The sequence below is a fragment of the Choristoneura fumiferana genome, chromosome 30 (assembly GCF_025370935.1).
Source record: "Choristoneura fumiferana chromosome 30, NRCan_CFum_1, whole genome shotgun sequence".
NCBI lineage: Eukaryota > Metazoa > Arthropoda > Insecta > Lepidoptera > Tortricidae > Choristoneura > Choristoneura fumiferana.
In genome coordinates, this window is record NC_133501.1 from 9364818 (window position 1) to 9375570 (window position 10753).

General features: G+C 39.9%; 1 protein-coding gene across 1 annotated transcript in view; it reads right to left on the minus strand.

Moving 5' to 3' along the window:
- LOC141444841 (tubulin beta-1 chain-like) overlaps window positions 1–10753 on the minus strand; it is a 33264-nt gene that overhangs the window by 17017 nt on the left and 5494 nt on the right. The window lies entirely within an intron of this gene.

Here is a 10753-nt window from a genome sequence, read left to right on the forward strand (position 1 = left end):
TAGGAATAACCTTTCTAATTAACAGAAAAAAATACCAGATTTTTAAGTAGCATCAATTAATTTAAAAAAGTGAAAGAGCTTTCTTTACAGCCAAATTACGATAGTCCAGTCGTATACGGATTGTTCCATAGCCCTGAACAAAAAATAAAAAATATGTGGATCTCTATCACGGATCTCTATTGTAAGCTTTGACTCGTTCGTTTTGACGGATGACACTCTTTATCGGCCCTGATAATACCGACATGGAAATACCATCCCTGTTTTTCATGTACACGCTCAGTCTAACCTTCAATTCAATTCAATTTTTGGGATTATAATGGCCCCATCGAACGATGCGATGATTCCGCCAATGTCGAGGTTGGATAAGACACTGCCAGACGACTTCAGGTCGAGTACGGTAGAGCTGTCCTTGTTCGGTAGAATACCAGCCACAACCAATCTAAAACAAAAAGTAACCACCTGCCACCACTGAATAACCCACTACTTAACATATAATTAGACACAGTTTAACTACGGGATTCTTTTTCTTTCAACTAAGGGATTGCAGGGTCATATACCAAAAAAAAGGGAACGGGGGGGGGGGGAGAAGTAAAAAGGGGATTCAGGTTTGGATTATAATTTGATGTTATTTTTAGATAAAAATGAGTCTAGTATACTACAAAAGGGGGAGAAAACCAGTGTTAAAAGGAAATTTACGTTAACAGGTCTACAGATGTTATGGGGTAGTAGGTCGTATATAGGAACAGATATTTTTGGACATTCCAAGAATATGTGTTCTAAAGTTCCTTCGCCCATACCGCATTCACATATTGAATTGTCCTTAATTCTGAGTTTAGCCAAAAAAACTGGGGAGCAAAAGTGACCAAGACGCAGCCTTATTATTGTCGTCGTGTTCAGTTTATTGAAATTTCGGTATTTAAAAAACCATGGTCTTGAAGGAAGGTCAGGCTGCAAGTTACCATAGTGTCGTCCTTTGGTCTGCTGTGATCTGTGCCACAAATTTTCCCAGATCTCAAGAAGTTGAGGACGGACATTAGATCTTAAGTCACGACTAAAGGATTTGTCATAGGTATTGATTCCTAACTGGATAGCATCTTTTGCATATTGGTCCACTTGTTCATTGCCTACTATGCCGCTATGGCTGGGGATCCAAGCCAGAACTACCTGAAGATTATTTAGATGGCATATTCTTAGCTTCTCCTTAATTTTTAGAGTTAGATAGAAGTTATCTTTAGAATGGAAAGGGAGTTTCACTAAGTCCTGTAAACAGCTCAAGGAATCTGATAAAATTATGGTCTTATTGAGTTGGTGAGATTGTATGTAGGATACTGCCTCATATAAAGCCACAGACTCTCCCGTGAATACCGAATACTGCGCTGGACATTTGAAACTCAATATAGTTTGGTGACTGGGAATCCAGACCGCGGATCCGACATTTAAGTCCCCAGACGTTTTAGAGGCGTCGGTATATATTTTTGTCCACCCATTCCATTTCTTATTCATGACCTCAATAAATTCAGCATTAGCAGCAGCAGATTTTTTACGTATTCCCAAATCAAAAACTACAGTTGGTTCGAAAATTAAAGTTTCATAATCAAAACAGAAGATGGGGTTTTTATTAAAGCGGAAAACAGGGACAGACATAAATTTGTTGAATGATTTAATTAGAGGAGGCAGCTCTTTATGTGACCAATAGTTGGAGGAAGTCGAAAGGTTAGACAGGCGTTTAATTTTACGATTAATAGGATGGTTAGGGAATTGAGTAACATTTAGAAAAAATCTATCGGCCAAATACTGTCTGCGGAGTATGAGTGGAGGATCTAGGCATTCTACCTGTAGTGCGTTTATCGGGGAGGATTTCATGGCACCAACAACAATTCTCAGACCCCTAGCTTGCATCCTGTCAAGTTTTATTAATGCTAGCTTGCTACACGGTTCTAGGATAAAACTACCATAGTCGAAGTGACTTCGAACTATAGCATTATAAAGTATTTTTTGGGTGTACGGGTGGCTACCCCATCTAACGCCTGATAAGGACCGCATAACATTCAGGCTTTTTTCACATTTATTGACAACGAAATTCAGATGATGAACCCCAGACAGTTTCGAGTCAAGATATACTCCCAGAAATTTAACTTTGTCCAAAGTAGCAATAGCTTGATTTTCTATACTGATATTTATGGGTGGGATAACTCTTTTACGAGAAAATATAACAGTATTACATTTGGGGACCGATAGTGACAGACCATGGCGATCTAACCAGTCTTTTAAGTATGAAAGGGCTGTATTTAGACTTGACGCGCAGTTATCCAGCGAGGGAGAGCTACTATACAGGACAATATCGTCTGCATACTGCAAAATATTACAAAAGCTATCAACTGAATATTGTAAATCAGACGTATAGAGGCTGTACAATAACGGACTTAAGACCGAGCCCTGGGGTAGGCCCTTCCATACAGGTCGAGATGGAAGCGTAGTACCATTTACCCGGACGCATATATATCGAGCCATGTATAGATTACATATGATGTTTGTCAATCTCAACGGAATACTCAGCTGGAGCATTTTCTGCCTGAGTATGGAGAGATTGACGTCATCATATGCTGAAGATATATCTAAAAAAACTCCCACCAAATATTGATTTTTGCTGAAGGCCATTCGAATATCAGTTGTTAAAATACTCAGACTGTCCATAGTTCCCAACCCTCTACGGAAACCAAATTGTGATTTAGCCAGGATATTACGATTCTCTAAGATCCACTCAAGACGGTTTTTGATTAGATGTTCCATAATTTTTGCCAGGACCGAAGAGAGTGCTACAGGGCGATAAGAAGATGGATCATTAGGATCTTTACCGGGTTTGAGTAAGGGGATGACAATTTGAGTTTTCCACGCTTCTGGTACCACTCCCGTGATAAAGATCAAGTTTATTATTTTCAAAAAGTACATTTTAGTCTCACGTGATGCATTTATCAAAAACGAATAAGGGATACCGTCAATTCCCGGCGCAGAATCTTTAAGGTTATCTAAGGCACATAAAAGCTCGGGGAAGGAGAAAGGTTCATCCATACTATCCAAAGCAGGATGGGATTGAGAATTTGGAGCAGGGAATAGGTCTTCAGCTGGTACAAAGGAAGGTGACAATCTGTCCATAAAGGCTGGCAACCATGAATCAGTGGAGTTGGATGTTGCATTAGAATCGGAATTCATACCGCGTCGGAAAGCTTTTATTCTCTTCCAAACCAGAGACACGGGAGATCTAGGAGACAGTGATTCACAGAATTTAGTCCAACCCTGTGATTTCTTTTTTGAGAGCAATCTCTTTGATTTAGCTAGGGTCTTCTTGAAGGATATGTAGTTGTCCATGGTGAGATTAGCAGAATATGTGAATTCAGCATGATTACGTTCATGAATGGCTTTAGTACATTCTGAATCCCACCATGGTGGCGAGGGAATTTTATGCCGGGCTGTATTTTTAAGAGGGATGGCTAAGTCAGCAGCTTTAATGAGTAGGTCTACAAACTTAGGGTATACTTCGAGAAGGTTATCACCGTCAGGTTCATCCAAGCTGCTGATCTCATCATCTAGGTTTTGGGAAAATTTGCCCCAGTCGGCCTGGGCGGTTCTGTATTTTAAGAGGGGAGGAGAAATTGAAGGCGACGGGTATGAATTTATGATAGTGGAGAGTATAGGGAAGTGGTCGCTGCCGAACGAACGATCTAATACCTTCCAATTAAAGGAGGATATTAAATTTGAAGAGACAAGGGTCAGGTCTAATGCGCTAGAATTTTGAAGGGGTGAAGTCCTTCTTGTGGGAGAGCCATCATTTAAAACGCAAAGATTCAAATCATCAAGCATGTCTAACAAAGCAGCAGAGTTTGAATCACAAGTGGGAGAGCCCCATAAGGTATGTTTACAGTTGAAATCTCCTAGAATAATATAGGGACCTGAAATATTTGAGAGGATAGTATTAAGTTCTGATAATAAAGCTAAAGTTGGATGAGGAATGTAGACTGAAATAAATGCAAGATTTAGTAACCTTACTGCAATGATATTAATACCAGGGCTGTGGTTAGGGATAGAAATAAGGTTATACACAAAAGATCTATTAACAAGGAGAGCGCAACCTGCGTACCCGTCGCTTCTGTCATCTCGTAGACATGAGTAACCCGGAATCCTAAAGGTGGACTCTGGTTTTAACCATGTCTCAGCAATGGCAAAAGTCACTGGTTTAAATTTGTTTAATAGATGAATTAGATCCGGTTTTTTATTTCTAACACTCTGTATGTTCCACTGCAAGATATTCTGATCCATTAGCGTTAGCAGTAATAAGAGGAAGAATTGTTTGTAGCTGGGACAAGACATTGTTCGGTAAGACATCGCCAAAGCGGAAAAGAAAAAGGCCGAAATACAGATGCAGCTTATAGATAAAGAGCTAGAAGCAGACTTAGCCGAAATAGAGGCTTGCAGTTCACACGGCAGCGAGATTAGTGTACGCCGCGACGTAGAGAAATGGGTCGAGCGAAGTCAAAAGGAACTGGAGGCGCAGGTGCCCAACAACCATGGACCCGAGCTGGGCCCTCAGCCCGCGCTCACGGACACAGGCGCTGGCACGTCTTATGACATAGTTCGAATGCTCTCTGAGTCAGTGAAAAATCTGACCGCATTCTCCGTCCAGAACAAACCTAATTCTAATTTATTGAGCCGCATATGCACGCCGCGTGATTTACCTGAGTTCTCCGGTGACCCACTGGAATGGCTGGCCTTTAAAAAGGCGTATGAAGAATCGACGGATGTGTGCCATTTTAGCCACAAAGAAAACCTCTGGAGACTAAGGAAGTGTCTTCGTGGACCTGCAAAAGAGGCAGTCTCAGCTCTGCTAATCAGCGCGACTTCGCCTGAACGATTGATGGAAACATTAGAGCTACGATTTGGTGATCCAGACTGCATAATATCCAGGCTCATGCAAGACATTAAGAGACTGCAACCTGTGTCGCTAGAATATCAGAAGGATATCGTCCCATTTTCTGTTAAGGTGCAGAACTTTGTGGAAGCTGTGAGAGCAGTGGGACGCGACGAATACTTACAGGGCATGAGCGTTGTGTCGTTAATTTTGTCGAAACTTCCAACTGTTTTAATTTCAAAGTGGTCAGACTACAGTTTCCCCTTGATAAAGGCTGGGTTGAAGTCACGTTTGGAGATATTAGCCGCTTAGATATTTTCCGCTTTGTACGTGGCCCGTTTCAAATAAAAAAAAAAAAAAAAAAAAAAGAGTCCAGTTAGGAGCTCCAACAAATTGTCATTTGGAGTTGTAGAACTAGGGGGATTAGTCAGTGCACACCCATTGGGCATGACTGAAGGGGGTTCACGAATTATTTGTTGATGAGCCTGTCTATCATACATTTTTTCAGAACGTGCTTGGCGAGTTTGCCTTCGTTCGGTGAAAATTGTTTTTTTATATGATTTCTGTGATGGGGAATCTTCTATATAATTTGGGGTGGGTGCCCTGGACTGGACTGGAGAGGGGGAGTGGTGATTGGGGAATGGAAGAGGCTGGGGTGTATCAAACGGTTTTTGGAATACATCCGCATACCTTGTCCTAACGGGGCGGAACCGCTGAGCCGCTTCAAGATATCCAATATTTTCTTCAGACATAACTAGTTTTATAGCCTTTTGACGGCTATGTTCAGGACACTTTGGATCTGTAGCTTTATGAGGCCCAGAGCAGAACAAACAACTTATTTTGTTTTGTGGCACTGTGCAAGATTCACCTGTGTGTTGTTGGGAGCAGTTGTAACAACATGGCTTAGACCTACATTTTGCTGCTATGTGGCCAAATTTACAGCAGTTTCTGCATTGTATGGTTGGGAGGTCATAGGTAGCAACTGGTATAGATGTGTTGAAAATATATATTTTCTCTGGAAGTGATTGAGAGTGAAAAGTGAGAACTACTGTGTTTGAGGGGATCCATTCTGGGGCTTGTCCTTCCCTACGCACTTTTCTGAACAATCTGCGCGCTTTAATAATCTGACCAGTTGAGCAACCAAAGCTTGAAGGGAAATCAATACCTGAGACCAATTCCTCAAGTGACCACTCAGTCGGGATGTTTTTCACTACACCCATCCTAGATACTTGATACCGTGGGATAGACGCAGTTAATTTGTTTTTTTGTATAAACTCAGAATCGGAAAAACAATTTGCCTCATTTGCTGATTTGAAACTAACGGCAATTTTATTACGACCCATGGCTTTTATTGAACCTTCCAAAATACCTTTAATATTGTTTTTATGTAGAAGCTGAGCTAGTTTCAGGACGCGCAATGTTAAACCAGCTGAGGGGTCTGGCTCAGTCCTACTGATGTGAACCACAAAGGGTCCCTTGTCTGCATCTGAATATTTCAAGGGCGGATCGTCTGCGTTATAACCGGGAGTGACATACATATTTTGAATAGAATCACCAGGAGATTGAATTTTTTTCGGAGACTCGGATATGCTAACAATACCACCATCAAGCATTGCACTTCGCTTTCTATTTGCACTTTGTACATCCCCAATTTGCATTTGTGAAGCTTGAGTGAGAGGTAGAAATGAGCCATCGTATGAGTCTTGTGATGACATACCCTCATTTGTAATAAACGACAACGAGCCTCCCTTATCGGGAGGATCTTTGTCACTCATGCTAAAAAATCCCAAATACTTACGTGTAAAACCACCTGGATGATAAAATTGTTATAAACCAACACCAATATTAGTAAAAACTACCCAGGTATTGAACCGAGATCACTATTCTTAGAGATTACACCGGGGCACGTGTGTACACCAACGAATCAACGAGCGGAATCCCAGTCTAACCTTACTCGAATCCAAAATTAGGTGAACTAGATTGACAACTGAAAATGTTACCAGACATTTAAAAAAAAAGGGCATAGGAATATGTCGATATAACCTTGTGTAGACGCGGATTAAAAAAGGTTGGTCACTTCTGGACTTTATTCCTAAAACGACAAAAAATTAAATTATAACAACAAATAAAAACTAAATCAATAAAGTAACGAAAATTTCACAATAACGGAAATAGTTCCGAGCAAACCGCTGGCAGTCGAATAACATAATAAATGAAATGTCAATAAAACAAAATAGTGGATGGCGTCCTTATCAACGTTCAACACTTTTTTCCAAATCTTTAAAATAAAATATATATTTTTTCATTATTATTGTGTTCTTTTTTCAATATCGATATTACAACATTGGTGAAACGGTGGCAACATTTGTGTGTAATGAACTCGTAATGAACTGTCAAGTTGGTTCGCCTAATTCTGGTCGAGCGAGTATAACATCCTTGCAATCACAATCGCTTTCACCACTTCTTTCTGTCACACGGCATTAGACGAGGATAGAAACAGATGGCGGGTGCGACCGCGGACTTCAGCGCGTCAGACAATAGCCTCCGAAGTTGTATCTGTGCGACAGTTTTTTATCACTGAACTAGTAATAAGAATAATAGAAATCAAAGTATATAATCACTTGATAGAAATGCCACGTGAGTTATAACCGCGTGCCGCGTGTGCGTTATAATAAGCCCATATTTTTATTTACCTACTTTACCGAGTCGTTGAAGTGAATGTGGTTCAAAACTCCACTACTATTTGTTATGATTTTTTTCAGATTTTTCAAGCCAAGGTTTAGCTTGTGACGGAATGGGGACTATTACTTTTCTTTAACAAAAATGGCCGCTATGTTAAGTATGTACTTTTAAGCCTTATTTTGCAAATGCAGCGCTAAATAAAAAAAATGGTCTTAACAAAATTATGTTTTTCGATCTAATCAACATACCCTTACGACAATACAACTAACAGCAGGCAGTAGACAAACTCGGCCGTATTCTTGAAATTTATACCTACGGCTGCGCGGAGCGCTAGGGTTGGCAACTACAAAAAGTAAAACAGACGTGTGTAGATTTTTATTGTATGTGCGTAGTAAGCCGCGGATGGACAGACAGACATGGCGAAGCTATAAGGGTTCCGTTTTTGCCATTTTGGCTACGGAACCCTCAAAACCGCATTCAAATCGGTCCACTCGTGAGCTACGATGACACAAACAGACACACAGCGGTCAAACTTATAATACCCCTTTTTTTGCGTCGGGGGTTAAAAACGGAGACAGCATCACATTTATCCGTCAATTAAAATTAATCAATGGGTGGTGAAACAGCCCTTAAGTCTATTTGTTTAGGTAGGTGCGTAGGGTGCGACTGACTGCAGGGCGACAACTCGAGATGCTCACATACAAAGGTTTAGCCTCAATGTGCCAATGATAGTTAAAACAAGAAAAATATATATACAGTCAAGGGCATAAATATCTATACAGCAATATTGTCACATTTATGTATACATCGACCTTATAGATAGTGACATAAAGGTGTATAGATATTTTTGACGTCGTGGTAACGTACCTACATATATTTATGCCCTTGACTGTACCTTAACAAATTGTTAACCACCGAAGAATGTTTTAAACTAAATAAGTTTTTAAAAATGTGAATTAATATTAGTTCAAATTTATAAATTCGTTAAAATTTATATTTTTATAGAAGATTTAATTTGTAAATAGCAATTTAGACATCAGTATGGTTTACATTTTGTTCAGTAGGTACCTAGACAAATTTTAATAGACTAATAATAAAGTACTTAATAGGTATTAATTGTACCTTTCAGCATCAGCAGGAAATTGAAATAACCCAACCATAAAAAAATATTTATAATACAAGCTTCTTTTGCTGACTGTGCTTGCATTGTCACCCAAACTACATTTGCATACCAAATTTCAAGTCGATGCTATTAACCGTTGAAGAGTTCCGTCCTGCGGAAACGATCCTGGCTGGACTACCAGGATGTCACTACTAGATTATTGTATTGTCACGCGATTTACATAAGTATTCCAAATTTCAAGTCAATCTAACTACTAGAAGTTGGTCAAATTTGACTTGCAAGATTTGACTACAGACAGACAACGGGACAGGTGAAACTAAATAAAAGCTTGTACTTAATAATAAAAAATGATAATGTTGGTTTTATCAGCGTTGAATTTAGGCACTCGTAAACACTGCAATACACACGTTCTCGTGCACTCACTCGACCACGACCAGCGCAGCGACCGCACTGCGCGGCGCGCGGCGTGGCACTGCGTTGCGTAGTCAAGTCGGGTTAGCGGCCGCGGCCGTGTAAGACGCTCCGCTGAGTGCGTGCGTCGATTTTGGCCCTCTAGTATGAAGTCGAATTACTGCCTATATTACTTTTATTGTGCTTGTGCCCTTACTTCGGGTTTAGATGTAAAAAAATCTTTTCCACGTTGCCCCAAGAAATGTTTTTTATAATTTCATTTTATAATTTTGACAGCGTCTCAGTCTCAGTCTCTAAGCAAAGCTGCGGACGGACGGACGGACGGACGGACGGCATGGCGAAACTTAGTTACGTACGGATTACGGAATCCCACGATGACACTTCTATATCTCTTACATTACATTACATTACATAAGTATAGTTTTTATTTAAAAATAATACAAGTGATCACATTTACATATTTTACTTTTCAACCGTCCGATTTACAGTGTATTCGGCAGTTACCGAAAATAGTATTTAACAAATAAATTTTTCATTTACTCAAGTAAAAGAACAATCACAATTAATAGACACCAACACCGAGTGGTCGCGACCACGCTGCGGCACCGGAGACCTTACTGTCCGGAGCACTCGGAATCACAATCATTGTCACCACTTGTTTCTGTCATACGCACGGTGTTGGAAGAGGGCAGAAATAGAGGGTGAATGCCCGCGCTTTAGACAATATGGCCTCTGATCTAAGGAAAAGTCAACGAAACTTTTTTTTGATAATAGACTTCTAAGTACAGTCAACGTCATAGTCATAAATATGTAAGTGATCATTTCTGCACCTTGTCGCTTTCAGTCGTTACACAATTTCGTATGGCTTTTCAAACATGACGTTAAAGTGACAAGGTACAAAAGTGATTACTTATTTATGACGTTGACTGTACAATCGAAAATACAAACTGAGACATAGATGCACAGAAAAACCAGAAAAAGAGACCAGCAATGGGAATCGAACCCAGGTCCGCAGCAATCCGTGCTGCGTGCTACACCACTGCTGGACAGGAATCTAGACACGAATTTTCCTATGCATATATATCTCTTTCTTACTATGCTACTTAAGCAGCAGCACAAGCGACATCTATGTTTCGTCAAGAGACGTCACATTCTTTCGGAACTAACCGCTCACCCAGACAAGAGATGTCGCTATTAAGCAATCAAAATTGATTGGTTTTTTGGAGTTTTTTGTATTTTTATTTCAACTCCAAATTTGTTACTTTTACGGGTAGCACGGATTGCTGAGGACCTGGGTTCGATTCCCAGTGCTGGTCTCTTTTTCTGGTTTTTCTGTGCATCCATGTCTCAGTTTGTATTTTCGATATGGTTTCACGGGATACCCGTAAAAGTAACAAATTTGGAGTTGAAATAAGAAATACAAAAATACTCCAAAAAAACCAATCATAATTTGACTGTACAAATCATATTTTTTTAGGTTTTTGTACTTTTGGCAGATATACCTGAGGGTGAGAGGTTCATTAAAGTTTTTTTTTTCTATCGTAAGGAAGTACGCGTAACTACGGCTTGTTTCGTTGATTTTTCTTAATTGTCATGATATATATACAATACACAATTCATATTCATAACAAAAT